This window comes from Phocoena sinus, chromosome 10 (assembly GCF_008692025.1).
Source record: "Phocoena sinus isolate mPhoSin1 chromosome 10, mPhoSin1.pri, whole genome shotgun sequence".
Classification (NCBI taxonomy): Eukaryota; Metazoa; Chordata; class Mammalia; order Artiodactyla; family Phocoenidae; genus Phocoena; species Phocoena sinus.
The window spans coordinates 54,407,933-54,423,660 of record NC_045772.1 but is presented as its reverse complement, the minus strand read 5'-3'; the positions used below and the strand labels follow the sequence as shown (position 1 = coordinate 54,423,660).

Genomic DNA, 15,728 nt, shown 5'->3' with positions numbered 1-15,728 from the left:
TTCAGCAACTCTAGCTGCTTCTCTGGTCCTTGAGAACTCATTTATATAAAGTGAGGCTTTTGGATTCTACTATATATACTCCAAGGTTTTTTCCTGATTTAAAACTATAAGATTATGGCAGGGGGAGAGGTTGAATCAGGTGTAAATGTTATAATAAAATGAGAAAATATATAAAAATAGAAAAATACTTGAAATGCCTACTCATTGCTCTGATTATATCATTTCTTTAAACTTCACATTTTTCTTCCTTTCTAAAGTTATTGTGTATCTACAATAAACTCCTTTTATACCACATTTTCACTTTGCCATATCCCCAGTCATTTGAAATAAAACTGCCCTGTCATCTTCAACAAAGCGGCTCTTCAAATGAAAGTACGTTGTTGTTTGTTATAATTTTAAATCTTATCTTTCACAAGAGGCCTTTCTCTTAGTATAACAAAACTTTCTAGCTGGGGCTTTTTATAGTTTTAGAGTGTAATCTATAATGATACTTAAATTATTGATAAGATAAATTATCACCAACTACTAATCCATTCTAGAAGCAATAATTAGATCAATAGTTCAGACTAAGAAACTGAAGTAAACAAAGAGCATATAAAACATTATATATATTCTGAATATATAATATACATATATATGCTTCCTTTGCATGATACCTCTCATTTAAAAAATAAAAAAGATTCAATATGTTCCCATACCTTTCCAACACTGAGTTTTAAAGACAGATTCAAAAGAAAATATAATGTAGCTATTGCATAATACAGTACTCCTCCTTTGATTTGGTCATCATATTAAACACATCCGTAACCTTCAAGGATAGGAACCTACTATTCATATGACCATAGAATGTCTGCCGCCTGTACTATCGTATTATTAGGAAAAAAGTCCATTTACAGATATATTTTCTGTTTTACTCAAAAAGGGATTATCTGAATTCTTCCAATACAATTAATGTTTTCATGAAGCTTTGTCATTAATCAGAAATTTAGAAGAATGCATTGTTCAATACTCACCAAGCATTTAACATCTAATTAGTCTCATACTGATGTTCTACAGAGGCAACTGAGCTCTACATCCGGGACTGCTGCATACGCTATTCCCACCCTACCCTTAAGAAACACATTTTCTTACATAGCAAAGAGCGAAGAGAGATTTTTCTAAGATAAATATAATAGAATGTTCCAGCCTGAATTTAAATTCCAGAAAAAGACACACTTTAGCTCACATTTGTTTAGAAGTTAGAGTTTTTGTCAATTCAAGGGTACAAATATAGGAGTATGTGAATGAATTTTTCAAATTTTCTTGAATGCTAGATCTTTATCTCATTACTTAATAAAATTTCTTATCAAATGGAATTAGAGAATCATAGAAGGCTACATATGGGAAATCTGAGAGATATTCAAAGAATGCTATGGACGTTACAGTGTTAATTTTAATGATACTATTCTAAACTTAGAGAGGCAGGACCTACTTAGGTCGTCTAGATAGAAATAATTTGAAACAAGACAATTCTTTAACCAGCAGTCTGTTAAGCAGGATGAGTCTACTGTTCTAACAAGTATGACTGAGATGCAGGACTGTATGGTTAAAAACTCAGCTCTGAAGCTAGGGTGTATGACTCAAGACTTGTCTGATTCTTAAAAGCTACGCAGCCTTGGTCAAGTCACTTATTTATAAAATAGGGATAACAGTAGCACCTTCTTCTGGAATTACTGTGTATAGTAGATGAGAGAATTCATGTAAAGTGTTTGGCACAGTGCCTGGAACATCGTGAATGCTCAACGTTTTAATTTTTCAAATGTCTACAGATCTCCACAAAGAGTAAAGACCACAGGGGAAAGTCTCTATCCCCTCACAGTGTGCTTGTCCATGACAGCTCTGCAGGGGCACAGCCTTAATACAATGATCTCCAGGGTTAGCAGAGGGGAAAATACAAATAAGAAACGCCAGGCATCCTCCCCACTTTCCTCCATTGCTCTCTCTTCCTGCTATCATCAGCTTCTCTACACAGCAGATCATTACAGGAAAGGTGGACCTCATGGTTTATGAGGCCAAGTTGCAGCAAGCTGAACAAAAGCCCAAAGAGAGAACAACAGAGAGAAAGGTGAGTCTTCTTTCTGATATTAGAAAGAGCTGAGATTCTTTTATATATGTTATTGTTCCCCAGGGCTCTCTCCTCGGTGTTTATACAACACTCTTCCTGGAGATCTCATCTAGTTAGGTTTTAACAGCAACATGTACACTGATGACTCCCAAATCTCTACGTCTAAACCATAATTCTGTCCTGAACACCCAACCCAAATTTACCACTACTTATTTAGATTTCCTCTTGAGTATCCCAAGGGTACCTCAAACTCAGAATACTTAAAATTAAACCAACTATCTTCATCTAAACAGACTAGAGTAGCTTTGGGGATCTCACTGTATAAACAGCACCAGTCGCCCAAGCCAGGACCTATTCTTGACCCTTTCCCTCTTCGGCACATTCCGTCTCCAGGACCAATTGGTTCCATCTCCTACCTCTAAATTGTGCCTTTTCTTCCTCCCTTCTTCCAACATTTTTTGTCAAACTCTTGCCAATTCTCACTAGCTCTCTAGCTGGTCTCCCTGGCTTCCTATTCTGGATGCCATGGAACCTCCCCTCTATAGTGCCACCAAAGGATCTTTCTAAATATCAGAGGAGGATGGGTCTGAAGAGGGTCCTCAGAACTAAAAGCCTGGCAGTGTGTATAATAGGTCATTAATTTTGTTACAATTCTTCTTAGAGTGGCTATGAAAGTGGACATAAACTACATAAAGAAAAAGAGACTTTCTTTAATGTAACATAAAGATGTACTGTTAAGAACTACAAAGAGTCTGAGATTTTTTATGCTACTTGGAAGCCTGCCATATTTTATGGATGCTGGCAAAAGACACAAGACTCCTTCGTCAGAGGACTTGTTACATAGCAAGAAGCATGAACATCACTTTCGAGTCAGTTCCCTTTGTCCGCAAGTCCCACAGGTGTGATACAAAGCAGCCCATATGTATGTTGCACATGCCTTGGTTTGTGGAGCCTTGAGATTAGGAAATCTTTTATGATGGGCTACAAGCAGACATGCCCTTTGCCTTGGAGGGAGACATTATTTTATTATGCTGGACAGCAAGCAAATCTGCCCTGTGATTCAGAGGAAGACATTATCATCCAAGACTGATCACTTTCTAAACATCCTTAAAAAGATATTATGGAACAAAAGGGTACTTAGTGTCTTGAGAGACCCAGGGAGAATTTTCTCCCAACAGATAGGCTTTGAATTCAAGCCAACCTCTTGGCACTCACTAGTTGTATGATTTTTACCAGTCTCTATCAGTTTCCTCACCTGAAATTGAGGATAGCACTTATCCCTAACTCATAGCCATTTTAAACATCAAATGAAATCACATGCATTAAACTGTTTTATAAACAATACAGCAGCATACAAATGTTATTATTTATGCCTCTAGAACACACCACTGTTTATTATGAAGATAAAAAATATAGTATAACAAAACTAAAGATCAATTAATAACACACTTAGTAACTGCCTGAATATTCTAGAGTAGGCTTAGGTAGTACAAGTTGAAGAATAAAACACATTTCTAGATCAAAAATTTCAGTCTAGGAAGGAAGCAGACAGGGCAGTGTCTAAGATATGTTCAGGGGACAGAATAGAAGCACAGAAGGATGACCTACGGTCATCACTGACTTATAGAGCTTAGAGAGATCTAAGTAATCATGAAATCCAATCATCTTATTTACCACTGAGAAAAACTGATGACAAAAATGTTCAGTAACTTTTTTCAGGGTTGACTACATGTAGGTGAGGTCAGAACTAGGATCCATTCTTTCTTTTAGTTTGGTTTAAAAAAACGAAAAACACAAAAAACAATAAAACCTGACAGAAAGTTCTTATTCCTGGACAGAGTTTTGACAAGATCAAGAGGGAAAAACTGATTTGGCACCATACATCTTTCCCTCCTCTGTAACTTTACTTTAGCTTGTTGCCACTTTACCTCTTTGTTCCCCAAGGATGACAATGGATGTACTCTTTGTCTTTTTCCTTCTCTCAAAGGTCAATTATTTCCTCTTTTTGTTGTATAAAAATTCTAGCTAGAACGAACCTCCCTTCTGACCCTTTTTCTTCCCTTTCACTCCATCTGACCTCCTATCTAATACCTTTTCCCCATCATATCCTACAAAATGCTAACCCTGCCACCTTTATAGTCCCTTATTGTCAGTTATTCAGTCTGCTTTTTGCTTTCCTTTCACTCCGGTCTGCCATACCATCTACCCAGTGAACTTGAAGCAGATTTCACAAAATACAAAATGAAATATTCGCCACAAACCCTGAGGCCCATTTTAAAGACTAGAGGTAATCAGCGGCTAGGAAAAGATTCTAGTCAAGGAAGACCATAGCTCACACAGTCTTCCCAGAAATATAACAGAAACTTTGCTCCAAAAGTTTCACCAATATACAATAAGCTTGATTTTAATTCTACTTATGGATTTTGAAAATCTTTCAGTACTATACAGTACCTAAATTTTTCATTAATCTCATATTTGAGATTGGGTTGGGAAAGAAGTATAGATCTGTCTTTTTCAATAAGTTCCACAGTGTCCGTAGCTCAACAGCCTTAGATCTTAATTATAAAAGTATGAGTGTTTTTGGACAATACAGAGAAAAATCATATCCCTTCAATTTAAACTCTGTCCTTTGACTCATTAAAAAGTTCCAAAAATATACTTTATACTTTAAAGAGTGAAGACATTATATTTAAGGGTTTTGAGCAGCTTTTTAAGTATATAAGAATGCTAATATAACCAGTTTAATGCAATCTTTTAAAATAAAGACGATGCAATAATTCAACCTTAAGTTTTTAATGATATAATGAGTTGACTTTTTTTGGTTTTATAATACATATGAGTTTGCTTCATATTCAAATACAGTCAAAGAATTTTAATTTTGTGAAATTATCTATGGTGCAAGCATTTAAAAGCTTTGCTTAACCCTGAAGGACTAAAATAAAATCAATACTTGAATACGTACTATCTTTACTAAATAGCATTTAAAATTAGAACACCAGTAATTTTCAACATCATTGAAGCCAAGAACAATGATATCACAGTCAATAGTGTTCCTGAAGGTGAAATAAGTAAATCTGGTTCATGATAAATTATGAAAATGGTAATTATGTAGATAAGAATAAATGGCTTTAAATTCCCTAATGAATGATGTCAAGTCACTGACAAGAGTAATCAAAATATATTCCATATGTGATTAACAACACTTAAATCTGACATTGACAAATATTATTTAATTCAAACAACAGTAGAATCACAAGCATACGTAGTCTCTAAACCTCCAGGTTACAATAAATTGTAGAAAGAATGGGAATATCGGTCAGCATGCTCATTTTGTTTCTGTCCTTGCTGTTTTGCCTAGAATGTATTTATTTTTTAATGCTAATATACCTTTCAGGTTAGAGATGGAAAGTGCGGGTCAAAATAAATGCTCTCTCTCTCACACACACACGCACAACAAACACACAATTAGAATAAATGACAGTTCTTCATAGAATACTTCTTGACACATTGAAGAAACAAACAAAAAGACATTCTATCAATATGAACTATTGATCATTTTCCCATTAAATTTATTAGGTACTGTTATGTGCCAGACACTGTGCGAAGCACCAGGGATCAATAGAAACGTGTTAAACACGGTTCTGCCTCACAGAGCTTACAGTCTAATGGACTCAGTAAAATCAATTCATATCATTACTCAGCTATAAGCAAAGCTATTCAATATAACAGAAATGTCTATTAAAAGCACTTAAAAGAACCTAAGTAAGATTTAATAGCATTACTATTACAAACTATATTAATCATACAACTTGCAAGAAAACAAATTGCTTCACTCTCTCAGACTGACATGTCTAAATCTAATCTCAGTTTATAATTAGTACACCAGAATAAGAAAACATGTAAGAATTTCCAGGGCATTGATAAAACTGGCAACAAAATTTTTTGAACTGAGCTCGTGACATGAGACCCAGGTCTTTTCTTAATAGATTAGAGTCACACATCTGAGCTACGACACTTCTGGCATTAGTAAAACTGGTTTAGTGAAAATACTATTAATAAAATATGAAGAAGTTAAACTCCCTAAATGATAAGCTATTATGTTTTCAATACTAAATTGAACACTTATGAATTCTGTGCTCAGATTAAAGAGCCTCTGAGAAAAGTGTTTAGAGTCAGTGGCCAGGTTTATGCTGCTTACTACAAGGAGGAACATGTCTATGTCTGAGAAGTAAGAATTGGAGGCTTCCAACCTTTCTGTGTGCATGAAATGAAACTCAGTGGTAAAGAAGCTCTCTAAAGCCTTGCGACTCAAGTACCAGCCGCATTAGCTTCACCCAGGAGCTTGTTAGACATGCAGAATCTCCAGGCCCCACTGCAGAACCTGCATTTTAGCAAAATTCCCCCAGATGATCAGTGTGCGCGTCAAAGTTTAAGAAGCACCGATCTAAAGGGATAGGTTTTACTGAACTATAGAGCCTTTCCAACTATCTGGCATAAACTTAAACTTCTGTATTCCCAGCACATCTCCTAAACCCTCCAAGGTACCACCAGCTTCAAGGTGAGTTCAGCAACAATGAGTCAATCAGAAGAAAAATGAAAACAGCGGTGAGATTAAACCACTCATTATTATCATTCAGCATCTCCAGCTGAGCCTTTTACTGTCAACCACCCTGGCTCCAGATGCAACTGGGGTTGGAGGATTGTGCCTACAGAGGACAGAAGGGCAGGCGTACACATATCTCCCTAGCTAGCTGTCTTCACACATCCCTCTGTCAGCAGTGACACAGTCATGTTGCAGGCCCTTAGCCTGCATAAGGCCCACAGATATGTCTGTTGGCCCACACAGTATTTCAATTTTGAATTTAATACCATCATTTATAAATCTGAAACTTTCACATTAAAAAATCTGCACATCTAAGTTCTCTTCTACAAATCATGGCAACACCAGACCCACATTCCGGCATGGCAACAAGTGGAGCCAAGGTTCGGCTATCCCACTCAGAATACCAGACTCTCCACTATTCCCTACAGTCTCCCCAACACTGTAGGTGAGGCTATGTGTCAGTGGCCATTTGTCATCTTCCATTTGGTCTGCTTCATTCATTCACATTCCCAGCCTGACTCCTATAGGCATTTGAATTTGCAACCCCTTTAAGAGGCTCTAGGAAGCATCATGTCACTGATCTCAAGTCATTCAGCCTATCTGAATTTCTTTCTTTCAGGTGCGTAACTCAGGAAAAGGAGCTATTGTTTGTGTCACCCTTAGTTTGATCATCCATCTTGTGAGCTGGAATCAATCCACTGAACTACATTATTACCTCACCTTAAATACACACTGTGATATTTTTCTTCACAACTCATTCCGACTCAGACATTTTAACTATTTTAACTCTTTTCAGAACTGTACTTCACAGTTATAAATAAGAATTAATAGTAAGAGCAGATATAACACAAATACACTGTTGAACCATTCCTCCAGATTCATTTCAAAACCTCAATTATTATATCAAAACAGTGAATTCTGTATCTTTGTCTTTTTTGTTTACTGAAATACTCCAAGCACCTAGAGAGTGTTCAATAAATATTTATTGAATAAATGAATGAACTTTCCCAAGGATAAATTCTCTAAAGTTCATATGCAGATTTTGAATGAATGTGTTTAATTATCAACAGGTATATGAAGATTAACCCAAACAGAACTGGTTAGCAAATGAATAATCAACCAAACCATTTTATCTCAGTGACTATGAAAACCAGCAGTAGAGAAGAGACATGTAACCTCAACAAGCCTAAGACTCATGGCCTATCACAACTTGTTTTGCAACAAAACAGCATCATGCAAACTAGGCAAAATGGATAAACAGAATAATAGTCTGATTCAATTTTATATCCCTACATCTATAGTCTTTAGTCATCACCATAATCATCATTAACATCATCATCCCAATCAAATAAAGCTTAACTTTTACAAATTGCTTACTGAAAAGCATTTATGGAACTTTTACTGGTGCTCCAGGAACTTTTTCTGCTAGATGTCCCTTGACTTTCTGAATAAAGGTATGTCCTGGAATACTGTTATACTTCCCATACCACGATGTTTAGTAGGTCAGAATACAGGAAAAAATTACATTTTTAATTATCTTGAAAATTTGACTGAAGAAAATATATTGCTGAGAAACTGAGGCACAGAGAAATAAATTGATTTTCTTGTGGTTACACGGTTATTTATTGGTAGAGTTAGAAAAGCACCTACAGAGCTCTCACCACTGCACCACACTGGTTTTATAATAGTCATTTTCAAAATTTATCTGCTAACCAAAATGCAAGCCAATGAATTTTAACCACTCAACAAATGATGTGATGAGCAAATATAACTTCAAACAGCAAAGTCTAAATTTTGACCCAGTTCTGGTGTATTTATAAACACACAACAATCAATCTAAAAGGAGTTTGCAATAATGCTAAATATGTATCTTAGCAGGAAACTACTATGATACAACATTTCAAGAACTAAGCCTGAAAAAAAAAAATTAGGTTAGAGTTTTCCTCGAACTTAAAGCTGCCCCAAATGGGGCCTCTGGTTTCTGGAGTATGAGATTTCAACGCCCTTTCACTCTCCCCTTGGGCTTTGGATTGCCTGACTTAAAGGTGGATCATCTATCTCCTTTCTCCTTTTATACCATAAAAGAGAGGTAAAGTTAGAGCTGTTTCGCTCAATTCAACTCAACTTTCTGAAGAAAATACAAACAAAAGCAGGACCACGTCACTGCTACTGATATGTCTGATGGCCATTCTAAGAAGGAATTTCCTGAACTCTTCAGCACCAACAAATTTGAGTATGCCATCCATCATACACCTACAACAAGGAAAACTAAACTGAAAAAGAAATGGTAACAATAACTAGGTTTTTCCACCTTAAATGAATTTGGAACTGTCATAAGCTAACATAAATTAAAAATATAAGTACATATGTTGTTTGCCTCAAATGATCTGAATTGACCACTTCTGAATTCTTCTGATCTGAACAATCACAAATTCGCTACATCGGTCCATAAAGCTCTATTATTTGAGTAGACCCAAGTTTTAGGGCTGTCAAAGGCCTGCTCTCTTGAAGAACCCATTCTAACAGTCTCAGTGCTCTATTAATAGGTTGAGGTTTTGTTATTAAGATTCCTATGACCACATAACCCATTTTTAGTTGCCTGCCTTTGCCTACTCCAATCCATCAAGACAAAAAATGTGAAGCCAGAAAAATGCAGACTAGGACAAATAACACACCTTGCGTTTCTTATATAGGTGGTCTTTTTCATAATAGAGCAGGAGAGAGAAAGCATATTTACTTCCTCCAATATTTAAGTACAATTCTCACTGGAATCTCCAAGAAGGATGTTAAAAAAAGAAAAAAGGGAGAAAAACTCAGCCAGAACCAAATAAAACCATGGCACAGTTTTTACATATAAATAATAATTTTCAGTGGTCAGTTTTTTTGCACCAGAAATAATCCATTTGTATCTTCATAGCCCAAGCCATTCTGCTTGAAAACTTTCATTCCAAAGCACATATACACTTTTCCAAAAATCTTCTGTCATAGTGCCTGCTGTGGATACCTTCATGAATTCACTTATAAAGAGGGGCATAATCTACCAGCTCCATGATCTTTTCTGTATTATTAAACTCAACAGAAAGCTCCATATGCAGCGACAGGAGGCCACAGGCAATTAACACTGCAAACTGTAAGGTTTAGAATCTTTGCATGCACATGCATGCAATTATACAGTGACTAAAAAAAACAACTCATAAAAATATTTAGTAAAACAAACCTTTGCCCTCCCCGGGCTTTAGGTGAAGAGTTAGCTTTACGTAGCACAAAGATAAAAGAGCCAAGAAGACCTGTTTGGCAGATTGTCCCCATTTTGTCAAAGTACTAAATTTAGCCTACCACCAGAATTGCTAAGAAGGCAACATTATCACATTATCCAATCTCTCTGTAAAGAGTTTCCAAAATCTACTGTGTAGAAGGAGCATTAGAAATATAAATTTAATTGATAAGTATGTTTGTGCTATTGCTAGGGAAAAGGGAGATGTACTTTTGCTAACTGGCCATTCAGGAGAAATCATAAAATAATTACAGGTACTATGGAGTAATTTAGGAGACTGAAGGAAGTGATTAAAAGGATTTTATCTAATATAAACTATGATTCCCTAGCTATATTTCATACCCTATAGGGATAATCATGAATAAAATGGAGTACTCTCCTTATAGTTTATAGAGTCATGTCTCATCTGAATCCCAAGTTACCTGAAAGTCTTTTATTTTTCAATGGTAATAATAATCAATTGCCTAAAAATGCTAGATTTTCACTGATTCCAGTGACTAGGTGGCCTAGTTACAGCACAGGATGAAGTCCAACAAAGACGTGGTATACACATTGGAAGTGGGTGCATTTAGGAAATTTAACAAATTTGGAGTATACTATCAATATGTTTCTGGAAATTTTGTAGATACCATTTGAAACCAGAATAGTATGCTCTAATGTAACACACAGTTTCTGTTTTGACTGTGGAGGCACATATTTAACAAAGACAGAATACAGATATATTCACTGTTTAAAATGTGTTGAGATTTCTAGTCATAGTGTCAATAAACACATCCCAAAGCACCCCTACACAGAGGACAAAATTGATTTTTTTTTTTGCATTTGTAGCCTAATGAATAAAAATATCTCCGAAAAACTGAAGAGAAAAAATACTGCCTGCAACAGTGGCTCAAAGAGTAAAACTCAATTATAAATGACTTTGTTAAACCACGGTTACCCAGTTGCACTGTAGGTCAGATCATGTAAAATAGTGAAAAACTAGGTACCTTAAAAATGTAGACATTTTTTAAAAAGTCATTCCCTCCCCCTTCAATACTAAACCAGTATTTTACATGGATCCCATTAAAAGCATATGTACGTATGCATGTGCATATATATGTATAGAAGTAGAGATTAGATTCATATTGCAGAGAAAAGTATTTAAATACCACTTTTCTTCCCATTCCAATGAAGTCTAACCATTCCTCTTAAAATTTCTGTTAAGAATAAGCAGAAGATAAGAATTGTTAGCTATATTTCACTGACAGGGCACTGAATCACTGTGCCAAATGCATAGAATCAGATTTTCTAAAAATACCCAGTAAATCAGTGGTCAATGACAACTAAAAACCAAAACTAATTTCTAGGTCTCTGTTTGCTAGGCCCACCTTTCCACCTCCCCTGTTTCAGACTACACTCCAAACCCAAAGTAAAACTGTTCTCTAAAAAGACTTATAGTAACTCATTGTGAGACTATTCCTCCTCTTCCAGTGATACAGTTCCATGTGCTCTAAGTAATTCAAACTAAACCAAAGAATTTTCCAACAAAATAGCAAAGTCACCATATTACATGGCATTAAATTCAATGGTTCATAAGCAAGATATAGGATGTGAAATGCTGTGCAGGTATGTGGACCAGACATGAGGTTGATTCGGCTGGCTTGGCCTTCATATCTAGCAGCAATCTGTGTTAATGCGTTTCTTCTCTTTGTCTTGGTGGAGCCCTACTAATAACAAGCTGATGAACTGCATTTGTAAATGTCAGTTATAGATCAAAGGGGGCTATGTTAGATGCTTATTTTACTTCAACTTATGGTTTTTCACCTAGAAAACAAAACTGCATTGCACCGTAAAGTTCCTTATTTTTACTTGACTCTTCAATGAACAAAACAGCTGCAGAATAATGTGATTTAATGAGGCATTCCTAATAAATACCTAATAAAATACTGGGGAAGTAAAAGCAGGGGCACTGAATTGTTTCTGGTTGTTTCATCTTCTCAAATATATTAGAAATAACTGATGACACTTTGGAACATTCCTAGTTTGGGACACGCATTAAAGAGGCAAATGCCCATTAGTTTGCTGCCACAGCTGAACTTAGGCAGAATCTGACAGTACCTTTGATTAGGGCCCATGATAAAAAAAAAAAAAAAAAAAGTCTGGAAAATGCTGGAGGTACATCTTACCCTACCTGTATAGGATAATCCATAACCTGCAATTAGTGATAAATCAAACTTAAAATGCACTTTCAACATTTACATATTCCAAAACACATTGTAAAGGATCATCATTAAAATACTAAAGATACAGAATCCAGGATGACTAAACCTTTCTGATATTATAAAAAATAACTTCCATAAAATCTTCTATCACCCCCTGAATTTCATCACTTCATAAATTTTTAAAAAGGAAAAGTGGCCATGTCTAAAAATAGATCTTTTTACAGCTGTTGTCATCACATTTTTATAACTCGGTGGTTAGTAAATACTGTAATGCAGTCTCCAAGCAATATGTACCTTTTTTGACATAGATCCATGGGATCTCAGTGAATCTTCACTCTCCAGTTTGTCACTTAAAATAGCTAATACTTTTCAGATTCAAAATCACACGTACACAGAAAGCTTAGGTTCCTTTTTAGCACAACTTGTAGCATTACAGGTGTTTGCTTTCACGTTGAGGTTTTTTGGTTCTTCCGTAAGAGACATATATCATAGCACTATGTATAAATATGTAAATTCAAGCATCCTAAATTACAAAACTGTATTAAAGGCAAGAATCAAGATTTCAGTCTCAAAAAATGCCTGATTTGAATAAAGCAACACACTAAAACTGTGTTCTGCCTCTTAAAAGTACTGTGTCTAAGCAGTTGGCAGTGTGACACTGCTTTCATAGTATTGTCTATAAATAATGCAATCTAATTATTTTCATTGAAAATTAAGAAAATGAAAATAAAATAAGCTCCAGTGTGGTTCGTAATGGCCTTTCAATGGTTACAGATGGTTTTAAAAATTAGGACTCTAAAAAGGTCAGTATGCAAACAACTAACTGACCCGGGGAAGAGATCCAGAACAAAGTAGGAAAAGAGAAGATTAAATGTGTCTGGTCATTTTTAAGGATCTCAGGTGCCAAATTTGAAACTGTAAAAGATTCACCAGTCTGAGAGTACATGTGCAAACATGGGAAGGCTGGAATAAATACAAATAATCTTAATGCCCTGGTTTTTAAGGGCTTTAGAAGTGTCTTCAGAATCCTTTGCTAGTTATTGCCATTTAGGACTTTACCCAGAAATCTTAAATTAATTACTCATTTGTCTTAACTTACATTGCCTAACAGAGCAGTTTTAAAGTGTTAATTGATAATAGTCTGAATGTTGATGTCTCAAACAATCTAGCTGGGGAAGACAGGAACCAGATAATTATCATGCAGTCAATGGTCATTAAAATTCATCCTGTCATGAGTAAAAGACCCTTATACACTGACTGCTTTGCAGGTACTTTTCAGAGCAAAGGTTGCACACAGGTTTGTTTGGTTTTGGTTTTTTCAAGAATGATGCTTGCAAAATTCAAGAGGGTATTTAACACTCACAAAAAGAAGATATTTTCTTTTCTGTCTTATTGCCACAAGCCAAACTCACCCAGCACCAGGTGAAAACAGGCTAGCTATCCACTGTAGTGACTACACCTGTGATTCCACACACTTCAGGCAATCGTTTAACACTTGCTCAGGAGGTGGAAGACTGACTAGAAAGCATCACGTCTACCACGGGGCTCTGCAAGCCACCTACAGTTCCTCCTTTTCAAGTGGGGACTAGATAGCTCAGCCTGCAGTTCTAGGAGAAATAGGGCAATGGATCTCAAACTTTCCTTTACAAAGGCAGTTTCTGGAAATAACACGTTCCCCACTGACAAGTGAAGATCAGTGGCTTAAAGAAAACACCTCTTGGTGGAACCTGGCCTTTTGGAATAGAAGGGGGAAGGGACAGGAAAGCAGTGGAGCAGAAAAACCGTGTACTATTAGCAAGATTCTAGAGCCATCTATGCGGAAATAAATGAAAAACCGTTAGTTTCTCGAAGCTGTTCTTTTTCTGAACGCTGTTCCTAAATGATCCTTGTCCTAAAGCTCTCCTGTAGTATCCTTTACTGAAGCTTTATCTCACTCAGTAGTAAAGCGTCCGGTACCAAATCTAAATAAACCTTTACACAGATGAGGCTCCAGAACTTATCGAGAAGATTCTTTATGAAAATGGTTAGAGGTGGAGAAATCAATAGCCACCCTCTACAGACAGGCCCGAGAATTAACTAATCAGAAGTGGACAGAAAGTGGAGATTTCAGAAAAGCGACCTGACATCCCATTGATCCTCCCTTGAACGCGACCCCCAACTTCTTTTTAGGAGTCCAAAATGGTTACGAACCGAGATTGGTTTGGTTGAGGGATCGAATTAAAACCCACTTCAACCTCGGCCGGGTCGCTCGTTGTGTTAAGAGAAATGGGGCACAGAAGAGAGGGAGGGCAAGGCTCTCGGAACCGCCTTTCACTTGCTCAGATCCCCTCTCGGCGTTCCTCTACCCCCGCCCATACCCTGGACGCCCAACCAGCATCTGCTATCACCTCTCGCCTTCCCCGGGCGAGCTCCCTACAGCCCCCGACCCCCGGAGAAGGGAGGGCTTCCGGGCCCCGGGTCCTCCAGCTGCCGCCCGAGTCCCCAGCGCCAGCGGGAGGCGCGGCTGGCACCTACCTGCAGCCCGGCTTCCTGGTGGCGGCAACACCTAGCGATGCTCCTGCAGTTTCCGCGGGCCCGCGCCAGCCTTATCGCTCTTGCATCGCTTCCAAGATGCCAATCCGCCGTCACCGTTCTGGGGCATAGGGAACCGAAGTCTGGTGGTGTGTGCTCGTGGAGGGCGTGTGAGTGTGGCCCCGAGCGTGCTTGTGTGCGCGCGCGCGCGTGTGTTTCCTCCTCCGAGAGCAAAGAGGGTTCAGGAATCTCTAGACATCCAAACTGGAATCCCCTTAAAGTGGGTGGAAGGTGGCGTGCGGGAGCCTCGTTTCTTTCCACCTCTCGTTTTTCACAAGTCAAAGTAATCAAAAGATTTGTTTACAGGGGAAACGCCGAAGTCCCGCAGCCCTCGCCAGCGCCCACGGTCGCCAGCGGTCCTCGCCGGATGCGCGCGGTGCGCTCAGCTCCTCACAATGCGAGAGTCAAGGCGGTCTTGCAGCAGTTACCGCTCTTACTCCATCTCTGATTTGTTTGCTTTGAACGCCGAGTAAAGACTTTTCCTCCTGCCACACGTCGTCTCTGCCTCTCACACATACACACACTCACGCATACTCGGTTCCTTTTCCCCCGCCCTCCCTTTTTGCTCTCTGGGGAAAGGCAATTGGACGGAACAGTTCACCTTCAGAAAAGCAGCCTCCGCCACGTACTTCTCCAGTTTCCTGGCTCTCGTAGGTCCCGGGTCTCCGTTGTGCGAGAGTTGCTGGGGAGGTTCGGGGCAGGAAGGAGGAGAGGCTCTGAGCTCGGCAGTCTTCCGCCCGCGAGACGCTGGAGTTCCTCCGTCAGGCGCCCCTGTTCCCGCTTTTAGCAGATAGGTCCCAGCTGATGCCCTCTCGGAGACTTGGCGCCAAGTCCAATTAACAGCAACTCCTAGCCAGCTGCAGACCCTCAATCCCGCCTCGAAGTGCTGAGGGCCGAGCCCCACGCAGCCCAACCGCTGCCCCTCTGGGCATCGTCGGCTGGGAGGAAGGGAAACCGCCGCTGTCCCCCTGTCCC

At 38.2% G+C, this 15,728-nt stretch overlaps 1 protein-coding gene across 3 annotated transcripts in view; it reads right to left on the bottom strand.

The window, feature by feature from the left end:
• Positions 1 to 14,817, bottom strand: part of TAFA2 (TAFA chemokine like family member 2) — a 546,641-nt gene extending 531,824 nt beyond the window's left edge. For 2 of the 3 annotated variants that reach the window (XM_032647107.1, XM_032647105.1), the window contains exon 1: positions 14,697 to 14,758. The gene's annotated coding sequence lies outside the window, so the exon portion shown is untranslated. Of the gene's footprint in view, positions 1 to 14,696 lie in introns of all 3 variants that reach the window. The other variant, XM_032647106.1, reaches the window with a different exon arrangement.
• Positions 14,818 to 15,728: the final 911 nt, after the last annotated feature.